This window comes from Protopterus annectens, chromosome 10.part0, assembly GCF_019279795.1.
Source record: "Protopterus annectens isolate FY-2018-M chromosome 10.part0, PAN1.0, whole genome shotgun sequence".
NCBI lineage: Eukaryota > Metazoa > Chordata > Ceratodontiformes > Protopteridae > Protopterus > Protopterus annectens.
In genome coordinates this window covers 1183866796-1183885260 of record NC_056744.1, presented here as the reverse complement: position 1 = coordinate 1183885260, position 18465 = coordinate 1183866796, and the positions used below count along the sequence as shown (strand labels likewise).

The 18465-nt window shown below is 40.3% G+C and overlaps 1 protein-coding gene across 7 annotated transcripts in view; it reads right to left on the bottom strand.

Annotated features, from left to right (window-relative positions):
* Nucleotides 1-18465, bottom strand: part of MAST2 (microtubule associated serine/threonine kinase 2) — a 2532505-nt gene that overhangs the window by 855830 nt on the left and 1658210 nt on the right. The window lies entirely within an intron of this gene.

Genomic DNA, 18465 nt, shown 5'->3' with positions numbered 1-18465 from the left:
GCTAATATGAGATATCCTGCCACTTTTAAATAATGTAGTAGCAATAATTTGAAAATGCAACAGGCACTATTCCTGAACAGTGTGTACCACGGAACAGGCTTTGTATATCACAGACTGGCATTTCAAAACTCTTTTGTGATTCCTGCAAATAGCAGCATAATGGGGTAGGTCACTGTATCTGTCTTACCCCACAATGCAGGCAGCACTGTACTCCATAACGATTATATATGCAAACACAATCCCCCCCCTGAATGTACATCCCCTTCATAAAAACAATCACTGGAGTACTGGTTGGTCTCAATGGGATAACAGGAAACCAGGCACCAAAACACCTTTCCTAATAATATGTTGTTAAGCTGACAGAATTGAAGAAGCAAATAGTTTTCTGCTTCCTGTCACGTTTGGCACAGTAAAATTGTTAAAAGACTAGGTACAGGGAGGACATGGGCTCAGATGGCCTCTCTCTAGATTTTTGGGTGATAGACACAGACACATTCTGTCAGCAGCCTGCTGTACTACTCAACTGTGCGTTAACAAATTGCGTTTCTTACACTTGCCTACAAGTCCATTGCTATATTAAATCATGACTCCAAAGTGGCTTTGACCCTTTTAGGGAAAAATGGTGTCAAGAGTTAATACACTCTGTCTAATGCACCTTTGTGGAAGGGAGGGAAATATTTGAGAAAATTTTAAAAACAGCTTTAGTCATGAAGCGCAACATACTAAAGACAAGGTTTGGTCAGCCTGGACTTTAAGAAGGTGTTTGCCTGGAAGGAATTGCCTTACTTTACAGCACATTGTGTTGGAAACTGGCTTTCCAGCTAACTTGGTCAGCTTAATGTTTGAGGTCAACCAGAGGTCGCAGGGTAGAGTGAAAACACATGCAGGGATTTCCAACCAGTTTTCTTCCCAAAAGAAATCAGGCAGGGATGTCAATTATCCTCCTTGTCCTAATATGTAAACACCATTAACAAAAGAAATTCTGGCCCAAGAGGTTTAGCATCAACCAGACACAGGTAAATATTTTGTTGCATGCTGAGGAGAAGGTCAACACTCGCACCATACCACATAGAACACACAGCCCTCCGGAACACACACCAGTACTGCATTCACATAAAACCACAAACTGCACACCCACCTTCGCGGAGGTTCTCAATAAAAATCTACCCAAGCAGCAGAGACCTCCAAGGCAGAAATGCACTTAAACACCACAACACAACACTAATCACGAGACACACAACTCTCCTAAACAGTGTGCCACTCAACCAAAGCCCCGAAGGCAAAACAGCATGCCCAACACACTAGTCATAGGTGACTCACTCACTAGGTTGAATAAGTTGAAAGCAATAGTCAGCTGCCTGTCAGGTGCCAGGATCTGACACAAAATGCACGCACTCAGGTTGCTCAACAACAGGTACAAATATGACTCTGTCATTGTACATGAGGGTGTGAATGACCTGAGATGTACCTCCCTGGACTACATGAAGAGAGACATGGAGGAGCTCTTAGATTATGTAGCCCAGCCGGGTATGACCCTAGCCCTGAGCAGCATCCTACTATCACCCAGAATGATACCACAGTACAAGCGGAAAATTATTGATTTCAACAACTGGCTAAGCTTCTGGTGTCACTCTAAGGGGCTTCAGTATCTGTCTGCCTGGGATGACATGACTGACAGACGTTGATGCTTTGCCAGAGATGGCCTGCATCTGTCACCCCTGGGTTTCCAGACACTGGCCAAGGCTCTTGCCACCCCTATACTGCATTTTTAGGCAGTGTTCCAAACACGAAATTATCACCGTAACAGCTACAAACAAATGCAATCTGAGGGTCATGTTGCTCAACGCTAGAAGTCTAAATCTAAAAATGCACTCACTCGAGGCACTCCTTAAAATGAAGAACATCGACATTTGTGCTGTAACAGAGACCTGGTTCAAGGCAGCAGAAAGCACCCCTGCACTACCAGGCTATAACTCATTCCACCTCTTTCAGCTCCAGAACTTGGACCGAAGCTCCAAAGACGGTGGTGTTTCCATATTCATAAAGGATGTGCACACCTCCAGACTGGTAGCCCAACATAACGTATCAGAGATACTTCAGGTGTAGCTAACATTGGGTAAGACAGCGATTCAGGTCATAGCCTGCTACAGGTCCCCAACCATGTCCCAAGACTCACACTCCACATTCCTAAGCATCCTGGAGAATATTAGGGTCCAACCTAATGCTCTCTTAACAGGCGACTTCAACTACCCCTCCATTAACTGGGTAAACTACTCACGTACCAATACACTTGCCCAATGTTTCCTGGAGTTCATTAATTCCAATGCCCTGGACCAGCTCGTTCTTACCCCAACTAGAGGTAACAACATCCTTGACCTGGTCATTATTAACATGGGAGACCATTGCTATAGTCAGCTCCTCCCTGGTTAGATCCAACCACAAATTAATCACCTTGGAAATCCACATCCCTCCCACCCCCCAGCAAAGATAACCATCATGAAAAACTTCTCCAAAGCTAACTTGGGATCCTAAAAACAGAGGTGGCTAATTTCACAGCACCCATGCATATGGAGAATAGTTGCGTGACTGCAGAATCATATACCAATGCACTGTACGAACACGTACACAAATGCATGGAACTCGCCATACCCAATAGAATTAAGACACTCTCCTCCAAAAAAAGGAAACCAATCTGGTGGTCCCCTGCTATAAACAAACTCTACAACAGGAGGAGGAAACTGATGCAGAATAAGATTAAGTCCCAAGACTGGAAAAACTCCCTTATCCACCTCAACAAAAAGTTGAGATCCCTCATCAAATCCTCTAAATCTAGGTATAAAACAGAATTGTAGCAGATAGTAAAGACAACCACAAGGCCTTTACAGTTAAGTAAAGAATCTCCATGGCAATACCCAGATTTGCTCTGAGTTACTGCACAATGGTACCTCCTATACTCATAGCCAGCCTTAGGCATAGGCCAACTAGGCGTCCGCCTAGGGCGTCGCTCTAGCAGGGGCGCTTTTCCAGTATTTATTTGGTGTAGGTAGATCAAGATGGGGGCACCAGGTGGTGTGGTAGGGGGCGCTGTGGAGCCCTTTTGCCTAGAGCACCAGTTCACCTAAGGCCGCTCCTGCCTATACTGAGCCAACAGATATTGCCAGTATACTGGCTGAAAGATTCAGTGAGCTGGCCTTAGGCATAGGCCAACTAAATCCGCCCTAATTAAGCTCTAGCAGGCAGCTTTCCAGTATTTATTTGGTGTAGGTAGATCAAGATGGGGGCACCAGGTGGTGTGGTAGGGGGCGCTGTGGAGCCCTTTTGCCTAGAGCACCAGTTCACCTAAGGCCGCTCCTGCCTATACTGAGCCAACAGATATTGCCAGTATACTGGCTGAAAGATTCAGTGCCAACTTTACCTCTCTCCTCCCCCCAAAGGACCAATCACAATACCAGTAGATTACTGCTACACAGGTTAAAAAAGCACTGTCCAAGGCCGAGAATACAGCTTCTATGGGACATGACAATATTCCTGGTTGTGTTCTACAGTAACTACAGAGTGAACTGGCACCTCACCTGTGTGCCCTGTTCAATCACAGCCTCACCTCAGGCTTTGTCCCTGTCAAATGGTGCACTGCTACAGTCATCCCTCTCCACAAAGGAGGAGCGACTAAAGATCCTGGGAACTATCGCCCCATTAGCCTGACGAGTATGATATGCAAAGCTATGAAACGCATCATTATGGATCTAATAAGCAAGGATCTAGGGAATCTCCAAAATCTGGATTCCACACAGTTTGGTTTTGTGAAGGGTAGACAATGCCTGCTCAACTTGGTTGACTTCTTTGAGTCAGTCACCAGAGCTGTGAATGAAGGCAAGGTGGTTCATATAGCCTACCTTGATCTGGCCAAGGTTTATGATACCATTCCCCACTCAGGAATCATAGAAAAACTCACTAAGCTTGGCATCAACCCCTATATCACTAGGTGGGTTGCAAACTGGATCACAGATGGACCCCACAATGTGAAAGTAGCTGACTCCAAGTCAGACTGCCGATTAGTCATGAGTGGAGTCCCACAGGGTTCAGTCCTGGGTCCTTTCCTGTTTGGTATCTACTTCTCTGAAGTCCAGGCCAACACAAAGGGACTCTGGCTGACAAAGTTCGCAGACGATTGCAAGTTGGGAGCTATTATTAACTCCCCAAGTGATGTTGACATCCTACAGAATGGCCTCACTGTGACCAACCACTGGTGTCAGAACCATGGCCTTAAGTTCGATGCCAAAAAATGTGTCGTCACCTCCTTTAGGAAAAACCCGGTTCCCATGAATTACCACATTGATGGTAATCCACTGAACACAGAAGGCGTTATAAGAGATCTGGGAACACAGGCTGGCAGCAACCTCTCTTTTGATCACCACATTGCCAATGAGGTCAGAAAGTCCTTCTATGTAGCACTAAGGGTTATGCATCCAGGAAGAAAGAGGTCATTATCTCCCTCTACTCTTCCCTCATTAGGCCAATCACTGACTGCAATGACCCATTTGGCACGTGCCTCACTAGACACCTGCAACAACTGGAGAGGACGCAAAAGTATCTCAACAAAGAGGATCCTAGGCCTTAAACACTTGTCCTATATGGACAGACTCAAAAAACTCCAACTATTCTCGGTCTCATATCGCCTACTTAGAGGCAATCTCTGCTTGACTTACAAAGCCATGTCTGACCCAGCTCTGTTAGAAATGCTACATCTAAAGAAATCCCAATCCCTCCGCACCATACGCTCCAGAGACCACAATTAACTGAACATGCTGGAGGGACAGGTTCATAACCCAGAGACTGTCCATGCTATGGAACAGACTTCCCATACATGTCAAGCAAAGCACCTCACTGACCCTCTTCAAGAGAAATCTTGATGAGTGGATGGGAACAGAAAATTCACCCCAGGGATAACTCCAGTGGCTCTACTCGACAAAAGCACTGGGAAATAAGGTCAGGTGGCACTATGCCAGGGTAATCCTATGGCTAGGCTTGAAAAGATCCCAGGGCCAATAGCCTAGTACACACCTATGAAGATATCCTAATTTATCTGAACAAGCCCAAGAAAGACAACTTTATTTGCACTCCTACAGGAATTTGCTGATTTCTCAAGAAATTTGATAAATAAGGACAAAACAAGCATGCTTGCCATCAGCATCCCTTTTTATAGGTATCTGAGAACAATAAAGCACCTCCAAATGTGATTTGGAACATTTCTTACCGCATCCTTCAAGACATTACACCTCAATCAGGCTTGAAACCAAATCAGGTCTGCAAAGATGAGTCTACTGGAGAAGGACGAAAGAGCTCAGACATTGAACTTTTTTTGTGCTATCCCCTCTCACATATGTTTACTAGTCATTCCCATTTGATATATACAAGTTTTGTTTTAAATGAGCAGTCAAAATCATCCTAAGAAACTTTTCAATTGGGGGGGCAAGCTCAAGATCTCATGGGATAAAGTAATACCAAGGAAAGATGTGGGATGACTGGGAGCAATGGATTCCTGCAGTTATTTTATGCCAATTGCTTAAAATCTGCACATCACACACAGGCCTCAGAGGTTAGGTGATGTTGAAAGTTGCTTCTGAAACCTGCTCATACATGTCAGGAATCATATATCTCAAATGTCCAGATTTTCTCAGAATGTCCAGATTTTTTACTCATAAAACTTATGGTTTTCTGGCAAACCAGTGAAGACTGAATTCACTAAATAATAACATCTGTTTAAGTTTCAGTCTTCATATCCTTCAGAAAATGCATGGTAACACAAAACTTTGTATTCTAGCAATTTTCTAAGATTATTCAAGCGATATTTAAAATGTATCCCTAGTTTTGGGTCTTTGTCCCCCATTACGTATGCATTTGTCCAGATTTATTGTGCTATAAGGTTGAGAGGTATGAAATAGGAATATGGGAGAAGGCTTGAATTCTGGAATTTTTATTGACAGGAGATCTGTGCACATAAGTCCTAGACACATTGGTAGAATTAGTGCTATGTACAAGGACCCAAACACACAAAGGTATGAACATTGTTTTTACTTTTTAAGTCATTATGGGTAAATTCAGACCAATACAGCCAAACCCCACTTGCTGGGATTTGTCTTTGTGACCTTTTTACCCTTTGATTTGCATGATATTTGGGATATTTTGCAGGCATCTTAATGTTTATGGACATCAGGTTTATTTTAAGCTGTATTTCTTAAGCATAACCAAGCAATTCACTTATACTGTACTGATGAGGTCAATAAAAAGGCCCAAACGTGCATATCTGCTGAGGTCTGGCTTTATTGGCTTGAAATGTAACCTTAAAGACATAAAAAGTGAAAAATCATGGGCCATCAGTAGTCATGTAGCTGAAACACTATGTCCTTAAGGAGTCATACACATATACCTCATGGACCTCAGCTACAAGACGTTTAAGGTATACAGCAAGTTGAAGACTCCTAGCTTGGCTTGTGTGTTTTTTTTGGCTGAATGGTTTGTGTGTGTGCTCTTTTTACCATTTAGTCTGGATATTTTACAAACACCTCAGAGACAATCACAAGATCTTCAGACAACGTGTTCTGGATTAAGAAGAACAATTATTAAAAAATCAACGAACCACAAGACCTGCTAAATTCTAAATGGATCATTGGCATCACCAGTTTATGTAGTTTCTTGGCTGGACTTTTAAAATTAGGCGTTGCCAGAATTTTACCCCCAAAAATAATATAAAAATAATGTTACATCTTCATGGGGGAGCAGTTGTAAATTTGAGCCTTTACCATTTGCTGTTATGCAGCTGTGTTTATGTTTGCCACACTATCACAGTCATGCTTTACACTCTTGCCTGTGTTAATAAATTATTTTCTAATAAGGTGTTAATTCTATCATTTTTATTATTCCTGCATATATTGATTACTTAGAAGATTGCAGATCAAGTGCCTAGCGTAATCTAACTAAACAACATTTTCTTAAAAGCAGATAATCTTATTTTCAGCTAAGTTTCTGTCAGTCTGACCAGTCCCTTACTTGCAACTGCCTTCTGCATTTAATTAAATTTCTGACAGTAAACCATTAACTATGTCAAAATAACACTGTCAATAAATGGAATGCAGCACCATGTCTACTGCCAAGATAAACATATTATAAAAGCTGTTTTTAAATTAAATACACGTTGGAAAACAGGCACACAGGAACTACGACCAGACAATGCAAGTTCACTTAGTGACTTATGCACTAGAAGAGCCAGAAAACGGATGGCAGATGTGAGTGGCATACATTGACTTGCCCAATCTGGAGGGAGAGAGTTGGTGGTCCTGGTCAGCTGCATGCCCCCATACAACAGGAACCTGCACCTAAACTGAACATAGATGGGGAGACATGGGACTGGTGATTCCAAGTCTGTTTAAGTATCTCTCATTGGACGTGAGTGTGCAGCAAATGCACACACCAGTGGGAGAGCACAGAATATCCCCAAGTGATATACATGTCCAAATCAAGCACCGTGGGAGTTCTTCGGGCCATATTAGAACTGCCTCCTCTAGTTCACATTTCGAATGATGCAAAGCTGCTGGGAAGCAGGTAAAATACAGTTCCTGACTCATGGATAGACAAGTAAGGTCCTTAAACTGGAGGGAAAGTCACACTTAAGTGGGCCAAAGGACTTGGGTGCATGCTTCCAGTGGCACGCTGGAGCTGTGGCGCTGGGCAGAGCTACAAAGAGCCCTCATGTTTGTCTAGATGATGGCCACTAGATGGCAATAGCCTCCATGATAGGGAAGCACAGTACAGGAGAACAAAAGGCCTCAAATCTGATTGCAGAAGGTTCAATAGTTGGCAGTTATGCAAGCAAAATGACTATAAAAAACTTTGAACATACCATGGAACATAGAATCTATTGGGTGGCTAGAATTATGTAACTTTGCTCTTCCTACAGTGAGACAGCTCTAACTCAAATTACTGTCAGAACCAGAGGTCCATGGGGAGGCATCTGGGTCTACTGACTTTAGATTGGTTTTAGTTTGGGAGAACATGCTGTTATCCAAGAGTATAATGGCCTCCAGTTGGTCAATATCAGATGTCTCAGGCAAATTAGCCATCAGAGCTGGGTGTCTGCAACAGCACCTCACCTGTGTGTGTGTTACTGTGTAATACCGTCACTGCGGTGGTAGGTCTGACACAAGGGAAGCCACAGGATGCCAGCTCCAATAAATGACATCATTACATGATGACAAAATCTTTCAGTGAATTATTTTTACTACACAACAGGTTACTTCAAATATTTTTTCTGACTTTAACACACTGAACTTGCTGTGTAACACCACTGTTATATTTCTGAATAACATACTGTTATCCAAAAGCATAATGGCTTCCAGTTGGTCAATATCAGATGCCTCAGACAAATTAACCTTCAGAGCTGGGGGTCTGCAACAGCACCTCACCAGACCCATTGTCCTCAAGACTAGGGAGCATTCACACTCTGAACAAAGGTGATGACCCTTCTCGTATTCCTCCTCTTGAAGGGGCTTCTCAGTTGCCTTGCACTTTTTTGGTGGGGCATCAGTGAACGACTTGGCCAATACCATGGTGGTCCTACACAAGGGGTTAGACTTTTTTGTTGAGTTATAATCAGAGAGTTACGCTTTAAGTTTTGTAGACTTGTTATTCAACATCATGCAGAACAGAAACAAAGTGACATCATGTAAAACCCTATAAAAAGCAGTGAATATAAAAACCTTTAGGTGGAATTTGTTTTCCTTGGATAACACAGCTGTTTGTCTTAATAACCTCTAAAATCTAACACAAATGATGCCCAGAAAACTTCTAGAATAATAAGGAAGCCAAAAAAAAAAACTATCCCAATAGGGTACTCATCTGTCTACTATGGAAGCCAGGGTGAACCAACAAACTGATAACACACTGAGATGTACACGCTGACATGTTCACAAACTGCAACAAGAAAGATATAAGGATGGTGCAGATGTGCATCCATCTTTTACCACAGATGTGAGGATATCCAAGTGGAAAGATGCCTGCCCAGCCTAGAGGAGGAGGATGTGTGAAACGCAGTAGAATCTGGGCTAAATATCAGGCCTTTTTTTATCAGATGTCTTGCATGTAAAAACTATTGTAACAGTGGACCAGATGATGAACATCTTTAGTTCATTTTTACATAACTGTCACATGCTGAAATTATTTGTTCTTATTCAAGTTACTAAATATATATAGCTTTTTACTTTAATATTTTACAGAAGTTTCATCTACTACATAACAGTTAGGCATCAAGCACCAAACCTTGTTTACACTCTAAAGTCCATACCATTTTTTAATTTATTTAACATTTTTTAACCAGGTAGGTCAACTGATCCAAGGAATCTTTGATGTCACAACCAAAGCCAAAGAGGTAAGATGATACAAATAAACATACTAATTGTTAAAGAAACATTTACACAGACATATTACAGTATTAACTACTGATACAGTTATATCAATACAAATTCCTCCACACAGCAAGATTTCAAACATAAGACAAAAAAGTGGTAAATTATCACAAGCTCTGCGTGTGTTACTGTGTAATACCATCAGTGCGGTGGTAGGTCTGACATGAAGGAAGCCAGAGGATGCCAGCTCCAACAAATGACATCACTGCATGGCAACAAAAAATCTTTTAGTCTGTTAGTTTTACTATACAACAGCAAGCGGTCGAGTGGCGTTTGAAAGACATGCGTAGAATGGGAGTGCCTTCATTGAAGGTTGGACATCGAGCTGGCACCCATAAAAAATCTACTGCCAATCATTAGCGGACCGGAGTTCTGCTGTGGTGACCCCTAACTGGGAAAAGCCGAAAGAACAACAACAACAACAGTTTACTTCAAATCATTTTTCTGAGCTTAACACTGAAACTGAAGTTGTTAATACCACAGTTTTATCTGTGGATAAGTAGCCGACTAATCTGAATATTTATTTTAAACCTTCAGTACAAGCTAGTAGCTGATGTCTTCTACCAGCTTCACCAAAACGTGTTCACAGAGAGTCTGGCTTACAATTTAATAACATTTGCTAACTTTATGAACTACTGAGAGAACACTGACACACAGACAGACAGACATGCATCTTTTAATTGTACTTTCTGGCCAATTAATTTGCCAGCCCTAGATTTCATCCCTACTAATCCATTTATTTCCTCCTCTTCCCACCATCTAAGGACACCAGGTATGGAAGGCAAGAGTTTAGGATAATGGGCTGTCATCCTGCAGACAGGTTATAAAGTTTTTTTTCTTCTGTCCCTAGTTGCCCCTCATCCCTCCCCTTGTTTGGCTGTATGCATAAGTGCAATGCCTGCTACATTTGGGTCCTGCAAGAGTACACAGTTCAACACAGTGATAATATCAATACAGAAAGTGATGCCTTTACTTGGTAAGCTTGCACACTTATGTCCTGCCTCTTTGCAAGGAGCACACACCTGCAATATAACCCACATGCTGCTCCTGTGATATGATGCATATGAATCCTCTCACCCTGGATGAGTGGGCTGGTGTTGGCTTCTCATTCCTCCTTTTTCATGGCCAGCTCCTCCAGGCCTTAGGCAAATAAATAAACCCAGGTCATTTGGGCTACAGTCAATGCCACAAGAGCCAGAATGACTAATGCGTGCGTGCGCACTCACGCGCACACACACACACACACACACACACACACACACACACACACACACACACACACACACACACACACACACACACACAAACATATTTTTTACAACAATTTTGTCTGATGAGTTTATTTAGATTTTCTTTTTCCTTGTCTAACATCATAATGCAAAGTGGATTACAGCACAATTCTTAGAACTAACGTTTATACTGTTTTCAAGTGACTACATCTGTAAATGATCTAGACGCAAGTGGAGTTTGTGATGGTCTTTCACAGAAGTGACAATAGTCTGAATTCTACTCACATTGCTAAACCTAATACAACAGATACTGAGTCCTTGGCAAAGAAAGCCATAAAGACACTCAATAAAATGGGCCCACATCTGACCACAGAGAAGCACCAATTACTGGTTTGGGTGAAGAATTGTTTTTAATGCATACAGAAAAGAAAGACCTTCCACTAAACCATGTAACAAACCACAAGCTAACATAACATTTGGCAGATTTGTAAGACCTTATGCATTACTTCAGAGGGAACTTTATTGAATGCCTTAGGTCTAAGTGTTAAAAGGACATGTTCAAAGCACCTGCCTATGATGGAAATAAGGCTGGAATTAAAATGCCCACTTTCCAATATGTGGGAATGGATCTTTTGGCCTAAGAGAACTGAAAGGTGCAAACATTAAAGCCAGTCAATAGTGTTATTCACCAAATTTTCTTTCTATGTTTGACACAGGAGTGAAATTCTACCCTACAGCGTAATTAGGGTTTCTGTAATGTAAATTATCTTTATAATGACATTGTTTTAGAAATCTTAACTATACAGTGCATAAACCTCTTAGCTAGCCTGTTGAGATCCTACCAAAAAACATCTCTGCAACTGGCCACAATTGCTGTCTTGCTTCAGATAAAACTAAATAACAGTGCTGACTACTTTTACATAAAGTATCTCGATTTTCAATTTAAAGAAAATAACACAGAATTAATCACCCACTGTGCACATTCTATTATTAATTGCCAATGGCAATCCTGGTTAGAAAATGAAGTGTTAATATAATACAAAACACTTTCCTCAGGATGACGGCTGGGCTCTTTCTTCACCCAAGACATTCTGCTTCTGAAGGGTAGCCACATTTCATGTGGCCTACATAATTTTCATGGCTTGGGCTATAATCCATACTGTCATCATACATGGGGTGGGGGTGGCACAACTGCAAATGGCTACAACACTATAAGATGCATGGACTTCCATGTAAAGGGTCTCTAAGAGGAATGAAAAAGTGTTTATTTTACTGTGAAGAGAAAGGTAGCATTTTCTGGACAGTACATTTCCAAAACTTTATGTCTATACCTGCCAACTTTCAGAAGAGGCTTTCTGCTTTTCAGCTTTAAAATACAACGACAAAGGTGGGATGCCATTAGACAGCAAAAAGGGATACTACACTGAAAGCTAGAGCCCCCAAATCTACTCCAGTGCTTCTGATACTTTATCTCTACCTAGTGCTGTACAGTACAGCTAGTATCTGAGAAGAGATAAGAAAAAACGTCTAAAATGAATTGCACATCTGAATATATATTTTTACTGTATTTATTTATCTATTTACACTTTGTTGACTGGGGGAGTTTCCCTACTCTTTTTAGTTAGTGCCATGGGATCTTTTACATCTACCTGAGCTAACACAAACACAGGGAAATGGTACCTTGGTTTAACATTTCACCCCCAATAGCACTCCATTCATTCATTCTAAGATTTCCCAGTTAATCCGTTTCAGGGTCAAGGGAAAGCTGGTGCTTTTCCTGGTATTCAGTGGGCGCATGGCAGAAATTCAGTACAGGGCACCAACTTATAGCAGGGTACACACGAAAGCATATATACCTACAGGCAATTCAAAGGGTCAACAACTGACCTACAGTCCATTTGTTGGGATATGAAAGGAGTGATCTAGGCTGTTTAACAAATTAAAACAAACAAACAAATACTTACATACACACACAGATGCATATATACTGCACCACCTGGTAAATATCCATATTTAGAAGACACCACAGTCCATACCTTAACAAAGGTATAAAAAGCGGCTTCCACCAAAACGAGAGGATAAAATTCTTCTTTAATAAAATGTAGTTCTTAAAAGCATTCAAAAAAGTCTCAGGTCAAAACCAGAAAAAACAGTCCATACCTTCACAGCCAGGACTTGTGAAACAGCAATGCTAACTGCTTCGACACTGTGACATCCATCTCATGAAACAATAAAATAAAGACAAGAAATTATGTAGAATTCCTCATTCTGTGAGTGTTTCCACACAAACTCATTTTAAGAGTTTGAGCTGCACGGAATTCTCCATATCCTGCATACATTGTGCATGAAACAATTTTTTTCCCAAATAACCACCTACAACACTCTGGCCTATTACAGAAGTTAAACTGGGAAGGTAAAATAGGGTGTTCTCCACAAGAGCACCAAGTGTCATCAGAATGTGGTATACTTCCAAATATCACTAGTAAGATCATATGGAATCAAAGTCTCACAGTAAGTTAAAAGATGCAAGACAAAATCAGATGTCAACATAGCTCTCAACCCAAAATATCAAAAATCTAGGCAAAGGCCCATGAAAAGTAGGTACAATTGGCTAAAAAAAAATCTACGTATTGATTAACATAAAGTGTGCATACATAAGTATCTAACTCCACCCACTTCAATGGAATTGTGGGATACCAACATTCAAATACAAATTGAACAGACAAACATACCTCTCAACCTCTTAGTGCAAGAAATCCGGACAAAGTCTATCATAATGGGGGGACAAAGGCCCAAAAATAGGGAAAAATTTTAAATATTGTTCTTATAAACTTATAATAACAGGATTTGTGTTAGCATACATTTTCTAAAGGATATGAAGTCTGAAACTCAAATATGTGTCATTATTTAGTGACTGAAATCTTCAATGATTTGCCAGAAAACCTCAAATATTATGAGGAACAGATTAAAAATATAAGTAAAAAATCTGGACATTCTGCGAAAATCTGGACAGTTGAGATGTATGTTAAGATCTCACAAGCGATTTCTTCATTAGCTCCCAGAGTTTTTACTACCTCTGTACATACACATATATATTTGGATCTTACACAGCTAATAATTTCATACGGATCTATCTTTTGCCTGTATTCCTTCTTTTTGGGATATACAGAAACATGAAAAGATCCAGCATGTATTTATTATGAAGTCTGCTCTATTACATTCACCCAAAAAGGCTTGAGGAGCTAAACTTGCATTCTGTAAGTTAAAAGATTCAAAGGCAAGATTTTATAAAGTATTTAGTGTAACGCATATGGATAGAGTAGCATGCTGCCTCAACTTAAATGTCAACTCTCATAATATAAATAGTAGAAAAGAAAGGCTTCTTGATACACATTATTACTGGAGTACACTCAAAAAAAAGAAAACATATCCCAAATTATTAGTAACTAAAGTCTGGAACAGGCTGCCAACACAAACAAGAAAAAGGTGTACTATAAGAATTTAAAACCAAGTTAGACGTAGCAAGATGCCTATGTGAGAAAGTCACGTCTAAATCACCGAGTGCAGTGCACAAAACCTTAACATAGATCTTTATATAGATCTGTCTACATTTTAGCCTTTGACTCAAAAGTGAAGTTGTCTCATTTTAGTTGTGAGAATCAGTAACTAAAGAAATGACAAACTTTTTTTCTTTGTGCTGACTGCACACCATTTCAAGGATTTAATCAGTCCGTACACAGAGGACAAGCATTTCTGACATCATTACATAACATGACATATGTAAACTTCCTAACGTTTATATTAACAGGACTAACACACAAAAATTTTTGAAACAAATGATTTAAAGATCGATAATCTACAAAAATGAACTCAGGCCCAAAGCGCCACAGCAAAATATGTACCGATTAGCATTCCCTGCATTTTTGAGATCGTTCTAAGGCAATGATCTACTAAGAAAACTTAAGCCAAAGGTGATGAACACACATTGGAAGCATCCCATCAACTTTAAAACAGCAAAAAAGACTTCTGGTTTCAGTCATAAAATCCTGCGTTTTTTCCTACCGACTCCTTCTTGAGAAACAGAAGTCAGCCGCTGCTGTCCTCTCACATCCACTGAAAACCGATCCTTCTCCCCCATCCCCTAAGACCAAAGCTAGTCTTTCATGTCTGCCATACCACTCAATTGCTTCCCAAATTTTTGGCTGAAAATGAGTAGATTATACTTAATAAATTCTAACAATAATTAGAATTGCAAACTTACTTTTACTTCAAAAAAAAATGCAAGTACATTTACATGCACTTACTCTACCAATGTCAAGTCAAGAGTACTAACATCTTAAACTGTTCCTGATTATTTTGGGATTTGTCCTCGAGTCAATCGAAAACTGTGATGTTTGTCCACTACCATTAAAAACAGTGGCTTGAACAGTTGCTGAAAATGAAACAAGTTGCCCATGAAGCTGGGGAGTTCATAGAGTTACTGTTGCTTCTAAGCTGAGCCACCTGCTCCTAAATTCCAAGGAATTTGGCATGGTTGAGAGGTATGCTTCTAAGCTGAGCCACACGTTCCTTACCCTCCTGACACTAAAAACAGCTCCAAATGCACTCCTTTTTTCTTGAAAGGGAGAGTGAGAGAGAGAGAAACCTTGTCATAACTGCAACAATGCCAGCATGCCAAGCTGCAAAAGAAAGTGTAAATTGAGTGCAGCAGGCCGGACGAATAGTGTGGGCTTGTAAGTTGCAGGAAAATGTCTGTTTACTGTCATATGCAAACTCCTTCTCAAGAGTGGGGTAACGAGATACTGCAAAGCTTTCAGGCATGTATACCCATCGCTAGGGGTGGGGAGTTAAAACTGTAAAAAAAAAAAAAGAAATTGGGAATTGAAGGGGGGGGGGACACTAGGGAATTTGTGGCACCCCATTGTTTTGCCCTCAAAACCAGTAAAATCCGAGGAATTCAGTACGGTTGAGAGGTATGGTTGTCAAAAGAAGACAGGTGCACAACCACAGGATAGCACCATTAAATTAACACTGGAAATGCCAGAAGAGGGTCTTCTAGACCTTGGAATCATGAAAAGGCTATTTTAACTCACTCTAGAATGATTACTGATGTATTTAGACTAATTGTATGGCAAAGTTTAATTAATTTTTAAATGAACATATTTTATTTTGACAAACTTTATAGAATTCATGGCACATTAAGTAATAATGACACACTGAACACCCACAAAAATGAAGCTTCACAAATCAAACAGTACCAATAATACTAGAACCAGGGATATAAACTTGCTTCAGCAGATAAAACACAGTGAAGACATAGATTTGTCATGCAATGCTTACCCCTCCTCTAGAAAAAAAACTTCAGCTCTAAATACAGCAAAGCAACACACTTTCTTCTTTAAAACGGATTAAGACAATTAGATTGGTACCCACAAATATAACACTGTCTGGTCTGACGCACATTGAAAAAGGAGACAAGATCTACGGGTGGGTGCTTGTAAGGCATAAATGTCCACTGGGCTCATTTGCCTTGCATATTTTATGATTCTGTTATTCTATAATTTCATCTAGCTGCTAAGGCTGCTTCTAAAAATGTTAAAAATTCCAGAGAGATGAAGGGCAAGTTAGGGTGGCATCTGTTAATAAAGAAATCGAGCCCTATGTTAATTCTGTTCCAGATTAATGAAACTCCAAGGGAAGAGCAGGAACACACACACTGAACCTGGAGACACAGCATCCCTAACCTGCACAGCTGAATAATCTGTACTGCTCTTGCTCTGGTGTCTTTGCTTTAACAATCACTTACCCTCATTTCTGTCTCGTGGTAACTATGATTAGTTAAATTAACAATTGTAATTCTCATTTGAAGGTCTGCAGAGTTCAAAACCACCAGTGCAGTATGTAAATTATCTGCTGATGACATATGCTCTCTGTAATTCTTCCTTGTTAGTCATTTCCATAGTAATGCAATATTATTTGCATTTAAAGGTGAATGCTATTACTCTGACTGCTTCTTTCAAACATGCTTTTTATTTTAGTGAAACTACTGTGTTAACAAAATTCACATAAATAATTAATAAGCTTAGTATATCTCCAGTGGTCTGTCACAAATACTTATTCTTAACATTCTCTATATATTATACTGGTGTGCTCCCATGAAAAGTAATATAAGCAGAAACTAGGGTGCACTATATCCTAAATTGAAGTTAGGCCTGAAAGGACAGAAGAAACACACGATTTTCCTGTGAGTTCAAGGATGTAGCTTATCTCATAAAGATTAGCGGCAAAACAATCAATCAAATAATTAAATAAAGTGAGAGTCTGTGCGTGTGTGTGTGTGTGTGTGTGTGTGTGTGTGTGTGTGTGAAGGGAAGAAGCAACAAGACAGAAAATATGGGAATATGAAGAAGCCAGAAAGGAAGGTAAAATGAGAGGGGGGATTCAGAGAGACCAAGTCATTCATAGAAAAGATGCTGTCACATGGAATCAAGGGAGCTTCAGAGTTTAGGAATGTAGTCCTACTTACCTGTAACAGAAGATGTTTGTAGAACACACTGCTTTACTGGCATACAGGAAATACTGCCTTGCTACACTCCCTCTCTCCGGCAGTCTATCAAAGCTCAGAGCTCCTTCCACTGCCTGTCTGTGGGTAAGAAGGACCAACCACTTGGCAGAACCAGGACTGCCCTTCAAAATCACAGACAGGGCCCCTTCAGTTTTCTAGGCACCAGCAGGAAGAGAAGATGAAAACACAAGCTTTGCAACACCTACTGATCCAAACATACCTCTCAACTTGGAAACATTACATTTCTGGACAAAGGCCCATGAAAAGTAGGTACAACTGGCCAAAAGTATGCACGTTAATTAACATAAAATGTACATGCACAATTATGTAATCCGCCCACTCCAGTGGAATTGTGGGATACCAACATTCAAACAGAAATTGAAGAATAGACAAAATATTAAACCAGACTTTATTCATGAAACACTGAAAACACTAATGTAACATTTGTGGCCATATCTCTCAACTTGGGAACACTGAACAAGATACAGTAAACTCTTAGTTAAATGGCACCCATGGGGATTGGTGGATGCTGGATAACTGTAGTTTTTGGTTGCTTGAGAGTTGCTATTAAAAATACGCCTAACTAATACTGTACCCTATACTATTTGTTTGGTTTGACTTGTTCTCAGGTTGGGGAGAGAGGGAATTTATTCATATCTTCCTTTTAAAACTCAAACTCTAAAAATGTAAAGTATGTTTCTGCGGGCAGGGGAAGGGCAGAAAGTGCAACGCATGAAAATTGTACTGTATTTCTTCAATTTTTTTTTTTGCCGGTTGCTTGAGTTCCGGTTAACTGAGAGTTAACTGTAATTTATTTTTGCTTCTCAAAAAAAATGGAGATACAAGATATATCCTCCAAGTTCAGTGTCACTAATATTTGCAGGTCATGCAATGTGGTTTGCTGTGCATTAGACAGCTTCAAAAAAAGTGTGCGAGGGATTCTGAAAATTGTGGGAAACGGTAAATCAAACCTGAAAACGCAGGCATACTTCCAAAAGTAGGTACATCATTTATAGGGGTAAATCAGGCCTGGAAAAAGGAACATGCCTCCAAAATAGGAAAAGTTGAGAGGTCAGAGTGGGGGAAGACAAAGGGTCAAAAGCAGAGACCATTTTAAATATCTTCTTATTCATTCAAGAAGGATGGGCATTGACATCTGGCATTATTGACTATAATCTTCACTGATTTACTACTGTAATAAAAAAAATAAGAG